This window comes from Erythrolamprus reginae, chromosome 9, assembly GCF_031021105.1.
Source record: "Erythrolamprus reginae isolate rEryReg1 chromosome 9, rEryReg1.hap1, whole genome shotgun sequence".
NCBI classification, from domain to species: Eukaryota; Metazoa; Chordata; class Lepidosauria; order Squamata; family Dipsadidae; genus Erythrolamprus; species Erythrolamprus reginae.
The window spans coordinates 20,309,379-20,330,271 of NC_091958.1; the positions used below are offsets into that span (position 1 = coordinate 20,309,379).

Here is a 20,893-nt window from a genome sequence, read left to right on the forward strand (position 1 = left end):
GATAGCATATCCCAATTACTTCCTAGACCATTTAAATTAATTCCCAGAAAGATAATAGAGTGGGAATTAATTCCATTTCCAGAGGAAGGCTAGTCTACATAGTAGAGGCCACCACAGATGTTAAAGTATCAAGTGCCGCATGAACGGGGTAAGCCACAAAAAACAAGAAAACCCTGAGTAGGTCAATTGTAGTGGAAAGCAATCTTGGACAGCACCTTGGAACCCGGCCATGTAGCACTTTAGATATTAAAAGGAACCCTTTAAGACACTGATGGTGAACCTTTTTTCCCCTTGGGTGCCAAAAGAGCATGTATGCACGCTATCGTGCATGCGCAAGTGCCCACAGCCATAATTCAATTCCTGGGGAAGGCAAAAACAGCTTCCCCGCCCCCTGGAGGCCCTCTGGAGGCTGGAAACGGCTTGTTTCCCAACTTCTGGTGGGCTCAGTAGGCTCATGTTTCGCCCCATCCAGGCTTCCCTTGAGCCGAGGGAAGGTAAAAACGTCCTCCCCATCTCCCTGGAGGCTCCCTGGAAGCCAAAAATGCCCTCCCAAAGCCTCTGTGCAAGCAAAAAATAGCTAGCTAGCACACACATGCACATTGGAGCTGAGCTTGGGCAACGGCTCGTGTGCCAGCAGATATGGCTCTGCATGTCACCTGAGACACCCATGCCATAGGTTCATCATCACTGCTTTAAGAGATCTAAAACCATAAAGAACTATAATCTCTTACACCATACATGTAGAGGAACAAGGGACGTTCTACCCAGATTCCTGAACCACGTCTCTGATTAGGCAATAGAGATTTGAACAGTTATGGCATTGGTCCTTATATCTGAAATCAATGAAATATTGCAAAGGATGGATTATAGCCTTTGAACTCAAATCAAACCGGTCAGTCCTAGAGGAGATCAACCCTGACTGCTCTTTGGAAGGCCAGATCCTGAAGATGAAACTCTAATACTTTGGCCACCTAATGAGAAGGAAGGACTCATTGGAGAAGAGCTTAATGCTGGGAAGATTGAAGGCAAAAGGAGAAATGGACGACAGAGAACGAGGTGGCTGGATGGAGTCACTGAAACAGTCAGCATGGACTTAAATGGACGCTAGAGGCCAGGAAGGCCTGGAGGAACATTGTCCATGGGGTCACGATGGGTTGGAGACGACTTTGTAACTAACAACAACAATTCTAAGAATCAGTCAACACTAACCAAACGGGGCACCTTGGAAATGTCCGGGCTTCAATTTCCAGTATTCTTAGCAAAACCTAACAGCTATAGCTTTAAGGTGTTCCATATGATTTTTGCAGTCTTACCTGAGAACTTTCTGAAGCAGCAATAGAACTAGTTTGAATAAATGATCACCGAACTATGAGCAACAGTTTCTAGGTTCGAACAATCCCATCCTCCACTAAATCCAAAAGTGCTAATAAGTCTGTTTTGACCTAAGCTATGCAAAATAAGCATGCCATGTAGTTTGATTTCCTTCTAGACAATTAGCATGAGAATCTAGCCTAAATGCTTAAGGGTGGAAGAACTGAGGCTTCTGCCATGGAAAGAGATGTACTTTAAACAAATACTTCTGCTGAAACAATGCAACATTTATTAACATTTTTTTTTGGGGGGGGGCTTCCTAAGAACCTTCCAATAGGAATATGTCAGAGAGGGGTTGCATATAAATCAGATAGAGAGAGAGAGAGAGAAGAGAGAGAGAGATTATAGATTAATGAACTCCATCTGTATAGTCTGGAGGACAGAAGGGAAAGGAGGGGGACATGATCAAAACATTTAAATATGTTAAAGGGTTAAATAAAGTTCAGAAGGGAAGTGTTTTTAATAAGAAAGTGAACACAAGAACAAGGGGGCACAATCTAAGGTTAGTTGGGGGAAATATCAGAAGCAACATGAGAAAATATTATTTTACTGAAAGTGTAGTAGATGCTTGGAACAAATTTCCAGCAGACATGGTTGGTAAATCCACAGTAACTGAATTTAAACATGCCTGGGATAAACATATACCCATCCTAAAATAAAATACAGAAGGGCAGACTAGATGGACCATGAGGTCTTTTTCTGCGGTCAATCTTCTATGTTTAGATAGATAGATGGATGGATGGATGGATGGATGGATGGATGGATGGATGGATGGATGGATGGATGGATGGATAGATAGATAGATAGATAGATAGATAGATAGATAGATAGATAGATAGATAGATAGATAGATATAGACTAAACAACCAACCAACTGCTGTGGGCCAGAGTTGGTCACTTTCAACAAATGCTAAATTTTACGCTGAAGGACAAGAGTTGGAGGGGGGTAAAAATAGGTTAAAAGCACAGGAGAATCAGTTACTCACTAAAACTCTTATCAGACTATAATAATAAATAATGTTGAATGTTGGGGATATTAAAACAATTCATTATTGGCAAAAGAAAGGGAGGCTTCTATTCTCCCCAGCACCGCTGCCTTTAACGGCATACGTCTTTTCCACTGTGGATTTTTTTTTAATATCGCATCATGTTCCTGCAGGTATCATAAAAATAAAAAATAACTTAAGGAGTATTAATTCCTGCAAGAGCACTGATTAATCCCAGATGTGAGCCGGGTGTGTAACTCAGTGTTAAGCGTGTGCAGGTGCTGACGGAGGCATTCCAGAGCCCAGCACGTGTTCCCAGAACACAGCTGTTTTTCTGAGCCTGTCTGCCGGTTTGCTTCGACTTCTCCGTGTGTTTATCCCGCCTCCGGGCACAATTAGAAAATCTGGCATGCTGCATTTGGTCGGGGCAGCCTTAGGAAATTGAACCCAGGCAAAAAAAACAAGGGAACTGAAAGCAGGAAAAAGAAAGACGGTGGAATGAGTAGAAAAGGAAAGAGACTCCCTCGCCAAGCTGGCCTTAACCTTGCTACCACCTCGAGCAAAATAAGGCAATGTTTACTACGTTGTGCTCCGATTCTAAGTTAAAAAGAAGACCAGTGTGGATGCTGACATAATAGGGTCATCAAATATTCATTCATTCATTCATTCATTCATTCATTCATTCATTCATTGATTCTGTTTTTTAAAGTTAATAAAGTTTAATAACGTTTGAAAGAGTACTAGATGCTTGGAAAGAGTAGTAGATGCTTGGAACAAAGTTCCAGCAGACATGGTTGGTAAATCCACAGAAAGTGAATTTAAACATGCCTGGGATAAACATAGATCCATCCTAAGATAAGATACAGGAAATAGGTATAAGGGCAGACTAGATGGTCTTTTTCTGCCGTCAGTCTTCTATGTTTCTAAGTTTCTACATATAAAAATAGAAAGGAAAGAAAAACAATTCAAATGAACAGAACATACAAAGAAAAAAAAAGAAATAAAAGTAAGATGGACAAATGAGCATATAAACTTAAACGACATATAAAACGTATTCAGTTTCAGTGGTATTGTATATATGCCCATAGTTAGTTATTTGCTTATCTTCAGTTAAGAGTTTCTTTCACTACATACCTACAGTGGTACCTCTACTTAAGAACTTAATTCGTTCCGTGATCTGGTTCTTAAGTAGAAAAGTTTGTAAGTAGAAGCAATTTTTCCCATAGGAATCAATGTAAAAGCAAATAATGCGTGCAAACCCACTGATCCCATAGGAATCAATATAAAAGCAAATAATGAGTGCAATCTCATTAGGAAAGAAATAAAAGCTTGGAATTTGGGTGGGAGGAGGAGGAGGAAGAAGAGGGGGAGGAGGGACTCAGAGACTGCAAGGAGGAACATGCACCTCCCATAAACCCAGCGCAAGGCTGCCTCCCATACATTGCGCCAGAGAGAGAAACCCAGGTGGGCTAGAGGGGGGAACCTCCCACTTCTTTGACCGAAAAGCGGTGGCTACTGCTACCTGCTTCCTCTTCCTTCCCATGCTGAAGGGCTCCCCTCTCCTCTCGCTCGCTTTGTAGCCGGCGCCTTTCCTTCACTTTTGTGACTCCTCAGTTTTTTCCCTCTCCAAGTGCCCAGATAAAAGAAAATGCTCTGTTCACTTTGGGCTGCCCAGTGCGAAGGGAGCGTTTTCTTTTATCTGGGCACTGGCAGAGGTTTATTCCCGTACCAAGCGCCCAGAGAAAGGAAAATGCTTTGTTTTCTCTGCCAAAGCCTCCTTAAGCAGGATTAAAGGGGGAATGGCCGGAAACAGGCCGGGCCTTCGTGTCACTCTCAAATTTCTTGGAAATTTTTTCCAGGCTCAGGTTCTTAAGTAGAAAATGGTTCTTAAGAAGAGGCAAAAAAATCTTGAACACCTGATTCTTATCTAGAAAAGTTCTTAAGTAGAGGCCTTCTTAGGTAGAGGTACCACTGTATATTTATTTGTTATATAGAAGACATAATTTGTCAACCATATTGTTGACTATCGTTATCAAGCAACCTTGATAACGATAGTTATTAGATATTTGTATCTAGTATGTGGAATTGCATGTTTGTTTTGTTTAATTCTGTACATTATGTTGTGATCATTTTTGATACCTCTATGGAAGATATGGATTCGTTTTTAGGGGTTTTATGTTCCTTCGTTTTATGGTGCAATGTTTCTATATTTTCATTCATGCATTCATTCATTCATTCAAGTACATATTGGTAGTATACAAAGAAATAGCAATGGGAGAGGGTGTTATCGTTTTCTTCTGTCTACCTTTTGCTATTGATTTTTGTTATTGTTTTATGGGTTTGTGGAGTGGTTATTCTGAACAGACGTTCTGAGCCTCATGTTGAGTTTGTGTATTCTCTTTCTCCCAGCCAGATATACCATTTATTCCACACTTTGTAGAATTCTCCTTTGTCCTATAGCTCAAGAGTCATTTTTGCCAGCTCAACGCATTTGAGTGTTTTATTAATAAAATTTAAAGTAGATGGGGTGTAATCCAATTTCCAGGTTTGTGTGAATATTATTCTTGCAACTGCTAGTATATTTACTAGCAAGAATCTGTCTTCTTTGTCTAGTGGTTGTCAAATCCAAGATAAGAATCCCACAAATAATATGTATACAGATAATAAAGAGGCTAGAAGCTGTAGAATAATCTGGTCAACAGATAAGTTGACAACAGTCACGATACTTGATAAGCTTATAGATAGCAATTTATTTCTGTTTGCTCCTTTTTTCTCTTTCCTTTCTTTGTTGTTTCTTTTTTTTAGTTTCTTTCTTCTTTTCTCTCTTCTCTCTCTTCTTTCTTTCTCTTTCTTTTTCTTACATAAATGTGTAACCCGATGTACAACTATGTATTCAAAGTTCATATACACTTGTATACCTGTACAGTCCTTTTATTTTATGTGCCCCTTTCCCATTCATTCTCAATAAAGATTATATTTTTATTTTTTTTTAAAGATATAACAATGTTTATATACATGATATTGATACTAATACTAGAGAATCATTAGGACAGGGACAGTAGGCACACAATGCATTTATGCACGCCCCTTACTGACCGCTTAGCAATCAGGTGAGGCCAACAGTGGATAGTCTAAGGGTAAACTTTTGGGAATTTGGTGATGAAACTACAAAGCCAGGTAGTGAGTTCCATGCATAAACTATTCGGTTGCCAAAATCGTATTTCTTGCAGTAGAGTTTGGAGCGGTTTTGTACTTGTTGTGCGCCCGTGTATTGTTGTGGTTGAAGCTGAAGTAGTCGTTGACAGGAAGGACGTTGTAGCAGACAATTTTATGGGCTATGCTTAGGTCATTTTAAAGGCGGAGATTAGAACTGCCCCCACCCTCCTTGCCTTCCGTAAACTCCTTAAAACTCACCTCTGCCGTCAGGCATGGGGGAATTGAGGCATTCCCCCCCCCTCTCCCCCGGGCCTATACTATTTATGTATGGTGTGTCTGTGTGTATGTCTGGTTTAATAATGGGGTTTTTAAATGTTTTTTAAATTTATTAGATTTGTCATGAATTGTTTAATTGTATGCTGTGAGCCGCCCCGAGTCTACAGAGAGGGGCAGCATACAAATCTAATAAGTAAGTAAGTAAGTAAGTAAGTAAGTAAGTAAGTAAGTAAGTAAGTAAGTAAGTAAGTAAGTAAGTAAGTAAGTAGATAAATAGATAAATAGATAAATAAATAATGAATGAATGAATGAATGAATGAATGAATAAAGCGACGTAGTTCTAAGCTTTCTAAGCCTAGGATTTCCAGTCTGGTTGCGTAAGGTATTCTGTTGCATTTGGAGGACTAGAGCGTTCTTCTCGTGAAGTATTTCTGGACATTTTCTAATGTACACTGCTCAAAAAAATAAAGGGAACATTTACACAACACAATATAACTGCAAGTAAATCAAATTTCTGTGAAATCAAACTGTCCACTTAGGAAGCAAGACTGATGGATAATCAACTTCACATGCTGTTGTGCACATTCAACTTTCTACAGAACAAAGTATTCAATGAGAATATTTCATACATTCAGATCTAGGATGTGTTATTTGAGTGCTCCCTTTATTTTTTTGAGCAGTATATTTATGCCTGAAATGTAGTGTGGGTCCATATGGTACAAAATAGTTGCTATATAATCCAGCATTCTGTCTTCTGAATTAACATCAATATGATTGGTATTCCTAAATATCTCATTTTCAGTCATTCACTCTTCTTCCATACAAGTAGTTTTATTTCAACCTTTCTGTGTTGTATTAAAGGAATCAGGACAAATTCATTTGGTTCCCATTTTGAATGTGAACTTCTATGTGCAGTGAACGAAGTTGCGCTTTGAAATTTGCTCTTTTGTGATGCAGTTCTCCAGGTGTATTAAGAGATACGTATTAGGGAATAGCGTGTGCAAAATATTGCATTCTATTAGTGAAAAATAATGCTCAAACACACTTGGTATTAAAGGGAATTGCTGGCTGAAAAAAAGAACAGTGTATTGGGCGACATGACATTAAAATGCATATGCTTGGAGAAACATGCAGACGGATGAATGTCAATATTTTTGTGCACTAAAATCATCCTTAATGTGGAAATGAGACCAAGCACGTTAAGATTGGGGTAAAAAAAGTATCAGATGGATGACACTCTGTGAAGATATATCCAGGTGCATAATGTCAGATATCATTATGTCTTCTACCAGTTTCGCATCAGAATGAAGCATCTTTCACTCCCTTGGTCTTCCCATTCAACCTGATTAGTTAGTGCGGTAGAATTAATCAAAGCTTGTTCTAAAACAGCGTGGCAAACAATTCGGCTTTACTTTACGTACAGAGAAGGGATGTGTATGTGTGTTTATATACTTAAAAAATAATAATTTTATTGAATTTAAAACAGATCAACATACAAAATACACATGCAAAATATACACATACAAGACATGCTTAGAATGGAATAGAATAGAATAGAATAGAATTTTATTGGCCAAGTATGATTGAACACACAAGGAATTTGTCTTGGTACATATGCTCTCATGTGCATACATACATACGTGAATAAAGTGTTTATATACTTATATACTTATATTCAGATAGTCTTTGACATTAGCTATTCATTTAGTGACCATCCAAAATTACTGTGACCATTTTTCACAAGCCTGTTTTAGCATCCCCATAGTCATGTGATCAACATTTGACTATTTTGTCAACTGATTCATATTTATGAATCAGCAAGAAAGGTCATAAAATGGAGCAAAACTCACTTAACAAATGTCTGGCTTAGAAACATAAATGTTGGTTGTTGGTTGAGGACTATATATATAAATACATATTTATATTAAATATGAATGAATGACAGACAGACAGATAGAGATATATTGATATATACCATATCTTTTGGAGTATAAGGTGCATCTTTTTACCTCCTAAAAGTGGTTGAAAATTTAAGTACATCTTATAGACCAAATATGGGCGTTTTTGGCCTTCCTAACCCTCCGTGCATCACATTTTTGCCCTACCAAGCCCCAAGGTCAAAAACCACATTGTAGAGAACTTCTAGGGGCCTGGAAGGATGAAAATGCAATGCGCTGCGGGCCTGGGGGCCCAAAAACGGGCCTGATTTTTGCGAAAATGACCATGCAGAGCCCTGCAAAGTGCTTCTAGGAGCCAGGGTGAGCAAAAACACAACGTGCAGAGGCCGCAAACTATTTTAGTCTTGTTTTCCTCCTATAAATTTAGGTTTGTCTTATAGTCCAGTGCGTCTTATAGTCCAAGAAATACAGTAAATATATATAAATGTACTATATATATATGAAATAGTAAACATCCTATTTCTGTTACGGAAGAAGGATTAGTAAGGTGTGGGCAGAAATCAATAGTCAGCTCCTTGACTATCAGGACTATTGATTACAATCCATCTCCTGTACAGATGGAACTGATCAACACAGATGTTTATTTACTGTTCTGGTGCTCTGCCTGCTCCCATATATTACAGTGCAGTGTGCAACCTGGGTGGAAGTCTGGACTAATAACCCTTTCCAATCTCTGGTTGGAGAATACGAGAAACCTCCCTTTGATATATACGGGGGAACCGTGAGGAATCTTCCCAGTGATAAAACTCTTTGGTCTGAATTGATCTTGATGGCGGAAGAAGGAGGAAGACATTACTAGAGTGCCTTCTGTCCCCTGTCCTATTGCTCTCCTATATCTCCTATACCTTTCTTCTATTCCTATATTTCTTCTTCTATTCTTTCATTGATACGTTCTATTACTTTATCTTCTTTACTATTATTTCTTAGATATATTTTACTATGAGTATCTCCTCTATAACCTTCATCATGTATTTTATTATGTATATAGATATATACCCACTAAAACCCTCATTGTGTATTGGACAAAATAAATAAATAAAATAAAATAAAAATTTTATAGCCTCTTTCAAGGGTTAGTCTCATTTCTTACAGAGACTATTTACTCTAGTTAGTATTCGTTTATTTTATTTTAAATTTATTTTTATTTGTTTTGTCACGTACGTATTGGTAGTATACAAAAATATAATATTTATATACATGAAACTAGTAAGAGAGAAACATTAGGACAGGGGATGGAAGGCACTCTGGTGCCCTTATTCATGCCCCTTACTGACCTCTTAGGAATCGGGAGAAGTCAACAGTAGATAGTCCAAGGGTAAAGTTTTGGGGGTTAGGAGATGATACTACAGAGTCTGGTAGTGAGTTCCATGCATCAACTACTCGGTTACTAAAGTCGTATTTCCTGCAGTCGAGTTTGGAGCGCTTTACTTTAAGTTTGTATCTTTTGTGTGCTCGTGTGTTGTTGTGGTTGAAGCTGAAGTAGTCGTTGACAGGAAGGATGTTGTAGCAGATGATTTTGTGGGCTATGCTTAGGTCGTGTTTAAGGTGACATAGTTCTAAGCTTTCTAAACCTAGGATTGTAAGTCTAGTTGCGTAGGGTATTCTGTTGCGAGTGGAGAAGTGGAGGGCTCTTCTGGTAAAGTATCTCTGGACATTTTCTAGGGTGTTTGTCTGGATTCTTATAGGGAAAGTGTGGCCCAACGGCTTAGTCACCGATTAGCTTCTTTGACCTAGTTTCAGCCTCTGGATTTCCCTGCGATATACTATTGAATGAAGCAGAAATCAGAGGCATTCCTGTAAAAGAAAAAGAAAAAGAAATCTTACATTCTGACAAAGCAACTGTAAATATCAGTGTGCAGATAGGGGCTATCCAGCCAGGAGCTCTATTGATGTTTGCAGAGTGCTATCGACTGCAGATTTGATTGCCTAGCACACAGTTTAAAAACCCTACTAATTGCTTTGTGGATTCCGAATGCCACAATAAAACTTTAAATTGTTTCCAGGCATTCCACAGTCTTGCAGATGGGAGAGTCGAGGAGTGAAAGAGAGGCAGGGCTCAGCCCTCCAACCGAATAGGCTTTCCCTCTCTCCGGCTTTGCTTTTTTGAAAAGATAAAAGTGCTCTACCTGGTCACTAAATCCCAAATATTTATTTGTTTTATTTATTTATTTGTCATACATTGGTTGCTGATCAGTTTCCGGTCACAATTCAAAGTGTTGGTTATGACCTTTAAAGCCCTTCATGGCATCGGACCAGAATATCTCTGAGACTGCCTTCTGCCGCACGAATCCCAGTGACCGATTAGGTCCCACAGAGTGGGTCTTCTCCAGGTCCCGTCAACTAAACAATGTCGGTTGGCGGGCCCCAGGGGAAGAGCCTTCTCTGTGGCGGCCCCAACTCTCTGGAACCAGCTCCCCCCAGAGATTAGAACTGCCCCTACCCTCCTCGCCTTTCGCAAACTCCTTAAAACCCACCTTTGTCGTCAGGCATGGGGGAACTGAGATATCTCCCCCGGGCCTATACAATTTATGTATGGTAAATGTATGGCGGCCCCGACCCTCTGGAACCAGCTCCCCCCTGAGATTAGGATTGCCCCCACCCTCCCTGCCTTTCGTAAACTCCTTAAGACCCACCTTTGCCGTCAGGCATGGGGGAACTAAAACACCTCCCCCTTGCCCATGTTGTTTTGTTGATTGATTGACTGTGTGCCTGTTTTTTATATATACTGTTTTTTATGAGATTATTAATTTAAATTGGAACTGGATGGGTGGGCATTGGATTTGGTATTGTGTACTGTACTGTTTTTTATTATTGTTGTGAGCCGCCCCGAGTTTGCGGAGAGGGGCGGCATATAAATCCAATAAACCTAAACCTAAACCTAAACCGTATGCTTGTGTGTATGTCTGTTTAATAATGGGGTTTTTAAATATTTTATATTGTAAATTATTAGATTTGTTATAAACTGTTTTTATTGTGTTGTGAGCCGCCCCGAGTCTACGGAAAGGGGCGGCATGCAAATCTAATAAATAAATAAATAAATAAATAAATAAATAAATAAATTGTAGTATGTTTAACATAATATAAGAGAAAAGATAAAAAGACATTAGGACAGGAACGGAAGGCACGAAGGTTCACTTATGCACGCCCCTTACAGACCACTTAGAAAAGGGAAGAGGTCTATTGTAGATAATGTAAGGTTGAAGATTTTGGGATTGGGGGAAGAAACAACAGAGTCCAGTAGTGAATTCCAGGCGTTGACCACTCTATTGCTGAAATCGTATTTTCTGCAGTCTAGTTTGGAGCGATTTACATTTAGTTTGTATCTATTGCGTGCTCTTGTGTTGTTGTTGTTAAAGGTGAAGTAATCACTAACAGGGAGTGAACAAAAGTTAAATCAGTTCGGAGGTGGCGTAGCTGTAAATTTTCTAAATAATATACTAAATAATATATTTTATATAATATAATATATAATATACTAAATAATATATTCCTAAATACTGTAAAAATAACAGCAGCAGTTTTTTGTTTTGTGTGCCAAGTTTATTAAAGTTTATTAAAGATACTACCAAAATTTTGGCAAACATTAAAAAAAATACATTTGTAAACATAATGTTTCCCTTTTCAATTGGCAGTACTTTGAAAGGAATATATTAAGACAAAAAGAAAAGGCAAATGTAAGTCTAGGTTTTGACCAAATAACTTATGTTCCCACATGATAAAATGATGGTTTAATTAAATTGAACCAATTAACACCATGGAAATGAAAGTATTTTGTAGTTAAATACAACTTTGTTATATTTCTGATCCTCAGGAAAAAGAATTTTAAATACACACTTCATCTAGGCAATAGCTTCATTGCATATTTCTCTTCAAAAATACTTTTATAGCAGTATATAAATAGGCCACCTACATGTTTAATTTTAAAATTTTGCTCCAAAATAAAGAATTATTTTTAGAGTATCAATTTGTCTCTGGCTTTTAAAGATTTTTAAACAGCAGCTGTTTCGATAGGGATGGAGAGTTGTGGTGTTTGTACCCGATCCAGCATTTAGGACACTGTATCTGATTCAGCATTTAGGACATTAAAATGTGCATGACATTACAATTGGTCATATCAAATGGGGGAGCAGTTATCAGTCCTTTTCTTTTTCCCTTTTTGCAACAACCAACTCAAAAGATTCACTTTGAGATCGATAGGGAAGGCAAATGTGCACAGACACATAGCCAGAAAGCTCCCAAAAACTCCCTGGTGGAAAGAAAATGTGGGACAACATTTAGAGGTTGGTTTTCAAAAGCCTGGTAGACACAACCAGCCACATAAATAATGAGAGCCCAGACTGGGGTGTTGAGTGTGAATGTGAGTGTGTGTATTTGGACGTATGTAAGGTTTTCTATGCTGTTAAGACAGTTTTACAATCCTCAACCGACCCAGGAAAATATTTCTGCATAACTAAATGTGCGTTTGCATTGCTTGTTATGGAATTATTGTTGTTTTTTACACAAGTTTACACTGGGTGTATGTGCTCAAAAATACCTTGTGCTTCATGTACGATGAAGCACAAGGTATTTTGTGCTTCATCGTACATGATGAAGCACAAAATGCATCAGAACATGATGTAGGATGTAGGATCAGGACATGGAAGAAGGTACTATTAGAAATTAGTCAAACGTGGGTTGAAAGCTGTGCTGGATGTGCCTAAGTGTCTCTCTCTCTCTCTGTGTTTACATGTGAATTTTGCAGGTCGTGTAAAAGTCAGAAGAGGACATTTCTTAAATATTTTATATAGCAACCACAAAACGTCAGCTAGTGAGAAATCCACTGAATGTAATTCGATGGACGGTACAACAGAATTTCAAAGGAGCATCAGGATTGAAATTTTCACATTAGAGGGAATGACTGAGATTACTTATTGCTCTATTAAGCTCATCCAGACACAGATATTTTCAGAACATCCTGAAGAGAAGGTTAACCTCTTTTCCCACACATAGAAATGACTTATTCCCTCCACTCTGTTCTAAAACTGAAATCAGCAAATACCGTATTTTTCGGAGTATAAAATGCACCTTTTTCCTCCCTAAAAGAGGCTGATAATCTTATACTCTGGATGTAGCTTTCCCCCCACCCCACCCTAATTATCTGCTAATGATCTTCTCAGCTCTTACCTTGTAGGCTCTTTCATGGTTTCTCTCTGCGAAGAATGTTTCCAATCCCTAAGTCTATGCAGGTTTTTTTCCATTGCTTTAACTTGCTCTGAATAAGTTTCCTTCCAGCCCTAACCAGGTGCTAACAATGTTCCCAGCTCTTACCAGCTTGCAAGCTCTTTCATTGTTACTCTCTGCAAAGATTACTTTCCAAGCCCTAAGTCTTTGCAGGGTTTTTTTTTCATTGCTCTACTTGTTCCCAGCTCTTACTGCCTTTCAAGCTTTTTCATTGTTACTCTCTCTAAATAAGTTTTTTTTTAAGCCCTAACCAAGGAATAAAATATGTGCTGAAACTGTCCAGTCTAAGGACACTGGTGAATACTTGCTAAGCAGATTCTTTTTCCTTCCCAAAAACTAAGGTGCGTCTTATATTCTGGTGCATCTTATACTCCGAAAAATACGGTAAACATAAGTCTGATGGTATAGAGCAGCAGTGGGTTTCAATTACCTTTGCTACTGGTTCATTATTGGGAGTGTGTGCGCATGTATGCCTGCACGTAGCACTTCTGCGCATGCACAGAGACATCAGGGTAGGTGGGCGGAGCCTCCTGCCACTACAGGTTCACCCAATCTGGGGCAAACCAGTAGCAACCCATCACGAGTATAGAGTCTCCTACTTGAGGAGAGGGTTAGGCTAGAAGACCTCCAAGGTCCCTTCCAACTCTTTTATTCTATGTTCTAAAATGCAAACATATTTTCAGCTACTTTCGTTTAAAAGAAACTTGAATAAAAAGATACAGAGATGGCAATCAATGGGGCAATGTGAAAAATGAAGTCATTAAGAAATTAAGGAAGATCTAGGAAAACTCTGTGTCTGACAGAAACCATCAATTGCTTGGGGTAGGGAACTTTAAAAAAGAAAACAGGATGGATTGGCTTTAAAAAAAGGGGGGGTTGGGTTGGTTGATTGCTATCCAGTACAATCTCTTTAACTTTCTATACTTCTTGAAAGTTTATTTTAACCTTCATTTGCATACTGATCCATCAGACAGAGAATCAGATCTTTATCAGACAGGTCTTTCCACTGAATTGAAACTCGGAGATCATCAGTACCGAAGCTGAGCGTAGCCGTGTCACATTTCCAAAATAGGTCATCACGCAATGTTTCCTAAGTCATCTGATGAACTGTATTTCGGTCCGTGCTACCTCTGCGTGGTTCCTGTAGTTGAGGAAGCAAACTCCGTCACCTTCATGCGCGCTTTGTTCTTGGCAGTTTTAACGTTTATGTTTTTTTGAGGAAATGAAAAAAAAATCTCATAGTGGGATTACACTACCTTACTATGAGATCTGCAGGTATCAACGCTTGGTCTTTTGATGGATTGGCAGGAGGTTCTCTCCTCAAAGCGGTAGGTGAGACCAGGATAAATGTGAACATTTCATGTGCCATATTTTTCTTAGTATAAGACGCACCTTAATTTTGGGCAAGGAAAATAGGGGAAAATAATCTGCCTACCAGGCATTCATCTGTCTAGTCTTTACTCTGGTCAACTTCAGCACATTAGTTTGCTGGTTTTGAGGCCATGTTCTTGCTGTTTATCACAGTTTCTAAAACATTTCCCTTCTCTGTATCTCTTCAGAGACAGAAATAATGAGAAAATCAGGCAAAGGGACAATCACTTTGCTAGCAAAGCACAGAAAATCACATCTTAGCCCCTTTTAAGGGCTGAAAAAAAGGTGGAAGTTTGTTTGCTAGTAAAGCATGGAAAATTGCATCACTGTTAGCATCTGGTTTGGGCTGAAAAAAAGCTCAGCTGACTGTCAGAGGGAGCAGCAATGAAAGAAGCAGGCAAAGGGAAGATCGCTTAGCTAGCAAAGCAGGGAATATCACATTAGCACCTTGTTAGCACTAAAAAAAAGCTTAGTAAAAGCTACATTAAGGAGTATGAGACGCATCCCAATGTTCAGCCTCTTTTAGGGGGGGATTTCGGAGTCTTACACTCTGAAAAATACGGTGCATTTCAATGTCATCCTCCTTCAGCCTCATCCTTGGTTTGTTAAACATTCCATCACAGAACATCTTGACCACAGGATGTTCCAATCTTGGAAGGGCTTTTATAAGTAATCTGGAAGTGGTTCAACTTTGAAGTGCGAGGGAACGCTCAAGATGGCCTGTTATGAACTTGGACCACCTCCAGAAGGTTTGGAATGGCCTGTTCAAAGTCAGAATGACCCATGCAGAGTCAAGACATTACATGATGGAATGTTTGGCATACTCTTAATCCCCCCCCCTTCTATTAAACTGAACATTACAGTTTGGTAAGAACTTTCAGAGCTCATGTAGGACTCATGAAAATCACGTGGTGGATTTTCATCTCTGCTTTACTTGCCTTCAACCAGCCGGTTTTGAAGTTCAGATCTGAAACTTTCCACAATTGCTATCAAAACCTGGAGGTCTTCGTTGCAAATAGTACAGTATGTTGGGGGAGAGTTTCGCACACACGAAAGTTAACCCACAAATGCCCATAGTTAGAAACATAGAAACATAGAAGATTGACGGCAGAAAAAGACCACATGGTCCATCTAGTCTGCCCTTGTACTATTTCCTGTATTTTATCTTAGGATGGATATATGTTTATCCCAGGCATGTTTAAATTCAGTTACTGTAGATTTACCAACCACGTCTGCTGGAAGTTTGTTCCAAGCATCTACTACTCTTTCATTAAAATAATATTTTCTCACTTTGCTTCTGATCTTTCCCCCAACTAACTTCAGATTGTGCTCCCTTGTTCTTGTGTTCACTTTCCTATTAGAAATACTTCCCTCCTGAACCTTATTTAACCCTTTAACATATTTAAATGTTTCGATCATGTCCCCCCTTTCCCTTTTGTCCTCCAGACTATACAGATTGAGTTCATAAAGTCTTTCCTGATACGTTTTATGCTTAAGACCTTCCACCATTTTTGTAGCCAGTCTTTGGACCCGTTCAATTTTATCAATATCTTTTTGTAGGTGAGGTCTCCAGAACTGAACACAATATTCCAAATGTGGTCTCAATTAGGTATAATTAACCACTATACCTAATTGAAGTCTTCAATGAAAACAGTGCAGCAGGCTTTCTTGTAAAATATATTTTAGTTTTCTTCTTAGCAAAAGGTTTCTCTAAATAAACTATCACCTTTATATTTAACCACTATAATAAACTATCCAGAATACTAGTATATAACTCTTATTACATCCACCACTAAGTACTAACCACTAACTACGAACCACCCAGCACAAAAACACTCTATAACAAACCACTCTGTAACAAACGACACCCATGCAAGGGTGTTACTCCTATTATATAGGTTACAGCCAATCAGGTTGCAGCACAAATTAACAAACCCATGATTACATACAGATTATGGCTTATATTAGCCTTTCCCATGGTTACAAACCATTTACTTGCATTGTAATATTACCTCCAGAAATAAACTTATTTCTGACACAGTATTTGTCCTATTTACACTGTCTATACTTGCAAGTCCATGCACAATCAAACAAGGTAAGCAAAGCATGTTATGATAGCTTATTAAGCAGGAATAGCTGTGACAAATGACAGCGTGATGCGGAGAATGGAAAAGAATAAAGAATTATATATGTCACATGCTGCCCAAGATGCATTATCAAGATCTCATGTGCCACCCTAAAATAAAAGGCAGAAACAACAACATAACTCCCTATTTTGAAACATACTACAAAATCTCATAATGATAGATGCACATTCTTTTAAATCTAAAAAATCTAAATCTACAAAACCTAAATCTAAATATTTTGAAAAGATGCACACGAATTTTGAAATCTCTATCAACAGTCTTGAAATCAATTATCAGTAATCAAATGATGGATTATGGAGAGGTCTGTCCATAGCTATTTAGAATCAACACAGTGATGTGACAAAGACAGAAAACCAGCCAACAACTCAAGTTATTTACAAATCATACATTTTCTTTTGTAATAATGAAAACCATGCATGACTACTCATTTTCTCTACAAAGTTCTGTGGATCTCTCTATTTTCATAAGAGTTGAAATGTACAGGAAATCTGAAAAAAAAACACCCTCTTTAAGAGTTTTCCCTGGATTGGTTTAGACTGGTTAAATTCTGTTTCTGTTTCTAATTTTCACATTTGCCTGATGTAGATGATAATCACTCAGGAAGTAGTCAGCCCTTACAGCTTCCATTGACCACACTGATTTGCCTTCGCTTCTACACAGAGCTCAAAGTGAAACTTGAAATTTCAGTGTAAAACCACAAAGGTAACTGAAATTATATAACATAATTTCATGTGTCTCAGGGTGAAGTAGGCGGGTTTCACAGGCAAGAGAGTTTAAAAATACTATTCCAGTGCACGGAGATTAGATTCAAAGGTGGAAAATGGAGCATCTTCAGAGAGAAGAATCATCTTTGTACACAAATGCCCAGGAACTTTTTAAAAATAGAATAACTGAGTTGGAAAGGAATCTTAAAATCTTCTATTTCAATCCTCCACTCAACCAGGAGAGCCTACACCAGGTGCCAAAAAAGTGTGGGTGTGCACTGTTGCGCATGTGCGAATGCTCACACCCATAATTAAATTTTTTGGGAGGGCGGAAACAGCTTCCCCCACCCCCTGGGGACCCTCTGGAGGCCAGAAATGGCCTATTTCCCAGCTTCTGATGGGCCCAGTAGGCTCGTATTTCACCCTCCCCAGGCTCCAACGGCTTCCCTGGAACCAGGGGAGGGTAAAAACGCCCTCTCCAATTCCTCCCGGGAGTCTCTCTGGAAACCAAAAATGCCCTCCCAGAGCCTCTGTGCAAGCCAAATGTCACCTGGCAGTATACATGTTGGAGCTGAGCAATGGTTTGGATGCCAGCAGATATGGCTCCGCATGCCACCTGTGGCGCCCGTGCCATAGGCTTGTCATCTCTGGCCTACACCAATGCTGATGAACCTTTTCAGCACCGAGTGCCCAAACCAGAACGTGCATGCATGTGACCATACTGGAGCATTGGAAACCCAAAGACCACCTGGCAGGTATGCGCATGCCTGTCTTTGGAGCAATTTTCGGGCCATTTTTCAGGCCAAAAACAGTCTGAAAATGACCCAGGAAAAGGCCCGGAAATGGCCCAAAAATGACTGGGGTTTTGGCCATTTCCTGGCACTGCTTCGCCCATGAAGACCAGTTGGCTGGAAACCAGAAGAACATCTGGCTATGATGCACATATCCATAGAGAGGGCTCTGTGTAAAAATATAAGAACCTAAGAAGAGCCATGCTGAATCAGGCCGAAGCCCATTGAGTCCAGCATTCTGTGTCCCACAGTGGCCCACCAATTGTCCATGGGGATCTTGAGCAGAAAAAGAAGGCAAAACTCTCTGTTTCCCTTGACCCCCAACAAGTGGTACCCAAGGGAATCCTGCCTGCCTCAACCAACATAAAGGCGGCACTTGGACATCCGTTTCAATAACCACCACAGGTTTGTCATCATGGGCCTACACCATTCCAGAAAATAACAATCCATTCTTCTTATAAGCCTCCATTGATGGGGCACCCACAACCACTGAAGCCAAGCCATTTTGAAGACCCATATTGTTGGGGCCAATATGCTGACTTTGTAAACTGCTTAGACAGGGCTGTAAAGCACTATAAAGTGTATGTAAGTGCTATCGCAGTATATAAGGTGGGCATGGCAAGGCAGGGGTGGCATTTGGGGGTTCACTGAACCATGGCACTCCTTGGTTAGAAGATTACCCAAATTCCCAGGAGCCCACCTAGGTAGTTGCTATTTTGAATTTGCCAACCTCCTGGAGTCCTCTAGTTAGCCATTCTAGTGAAACAGATCTTTGGTTTCTTGCTATGTTCTTACCTCCATCCTTCTTATCTATTCTTTTTTTGGGGGTACTTTTGTGGTATTTATTCTCCAAAATCATCCTTAAAAATAAAACTCCAATTTTGGTTAGAAACCACCACAACATACCATCTTTGCCTAATCCAGTGTTTCTCAATTATTTTCTGTCCCCCCCCCCCCGAAAAATAAAAAAATTCATGCCCCCTCCCAACTCTCTGCCAGAACTATTATTTGCAATATATGGCACATTTTCGCTGAAAAAACTCATCAGCGTGATTGAGTGTAATGTGTTTAAGTGACACCTTAATTTATTTGGCTTCATGCTGTCTGCTGCCAACATTTTAGACACAGTAAACATACCGGTCTTTCCTTGTCTCCCACCATAGTCACAGTGAAACCAAGCACTACATATGCTTCATCATATTTTCTTGTCTTAGCTTTCGGGAGACTTACGTTTGTCTCATTATCTCCGTCTCTCTCCTCCTTTCTTTTCATCCCTATTAAATATTTTTCCATGGTGTCTCTTAAGGGTTTGTTATCTGCACTTTGTATCTCCTTCTCTGTGCTATGTGCTATTGTTTAGTGCAAAAATACCTCTACTCTCTGCAGCAAAAAAACCCATGCACCCTGTGGCCATGCCCCCTCCCAGAATTGCTCTGCGCCCCCCCCCCCCCCACTGAGAAGCACTGGCCTAATCTGTTCTTAACAGTTCCCTCCCCATATTTCAACTGGCTACTTGCTTTTTTAAAATTTACAATATATGCAGCTGCACATTTAAAATCTGTGCAGGAATGACCTTATTTCTTCTTAGGGCATAGAAGGTTTCCCCCCCATTAAAATATAATCTCTCGGAATATTATAAAGAATGGAGTTTCAAGTGGGTAGCTTTTAAAAAAAAAAAGAATCTAGTTACCATGTCACTTCCAACCACTTTGCTAGGTGGTGATCAGAAAACCTCTCCTTTTAACCAATTCGTAATTTTGTTGAATTTGATCATTGGTTAGACTTCTCTTGCTTCCTCATTTCCTCATTCTGCGCATTGGGTAGAAGTTGTAATGCAGACTGCAGTCTGAGCCGCACATGTTGTGGGCTGATTTGAACGAATCTGACAGTTGCACATGTTCTCTGTTTGAGAAACATAGTTTGCAAAATCACCATTATTCCCACCTGCCATTTTTCCTTAGTCTCGGAGTCACACGGCAGCTGGCTTTGCTGGGGAAAATCGTGCTTTTCAACACAAAAGCTTTAGATAATTTTTTTGTTTACATCTCAAACCGTTGATCAACAAAGAATTGCTCAGATTTATACGGATGTATCTTTGTTTGAAGGGTTTTTTTTGTCTCTATGTGTGTATCTTTGTGTGTGTTTCTACCGTCAAACAAAAAGGGGAGCTGATAGGACTTCCTGCCTAGAAGGTGAAATAGTTTTAAGGTGCTGTGGATGCGACACACTTTAGGGTGGGGCAGGTATTCAATTTGACTTATTTATTTTAAAAAGTTACAGCTGGGAAACAAATAAATAATTTTGTGATTGTATAACCATTTGCCAGAAATGGGATAGAAATGGTATAAATTATCCTGCTTAAGCAGGGGGTTGGACTAGAAGACCTCCAAGGTCCCTTCCAACTATGTTATTCTGTTCCGTTCCATTCTATTCTATTCTATTTCTAATTCTAATAGTATCCTGACCTATCCTATCCTATCCTGATATCAAAATGTTCTCAGAAACGTTTTCTGGACATTGTAAAAGCAGTAGAGTGTTTAGGTTACAACAGACGTTTTACACACACAATGTTCTACTAAACACAGTAGGACTTCTCAAGCTTGGCAACTTGAAGATATCTGGACGTCAACTACATGGCATGGGACCAGATTACTTACGGGACCGTCTTCTGCCTCATACATCCTAGTGGCTGCTCAGGTCCTACAGAGTCAGCCTTTTCCAGGTCCCCTCAGCCAGACAATGTCACCTGGCAGGGCGTAGGGGAAGAGCCTTCTCTGTGGTGGCCCCTGGCCCTTTGGAACAAGCTCCCCCCAGAGATTCGTACTGCCCCCACTCTCCCTGCCTTCCGCAAAGCTCTGAAGACTCACCTCTGCCCACAGGCTTGGGACCATTGAAACTTTGACATCTTGGCCC

At 39.6% G+C, this 20,893-nt stretch overlaps 1 protein-coding gene across 1 annotated transcript in view; it reads left to right on the plus strand.

The window, feature by feature from the left end:
- WWOX (WW domain containing oxidoreductase) overlaps window positions 1-20,893 on the plus strand; it is a 760,885-nt gene that overhangs the window by 659,466 nt on the left and 80,526 nt on the right. The window lies entirely within an intron of this gene.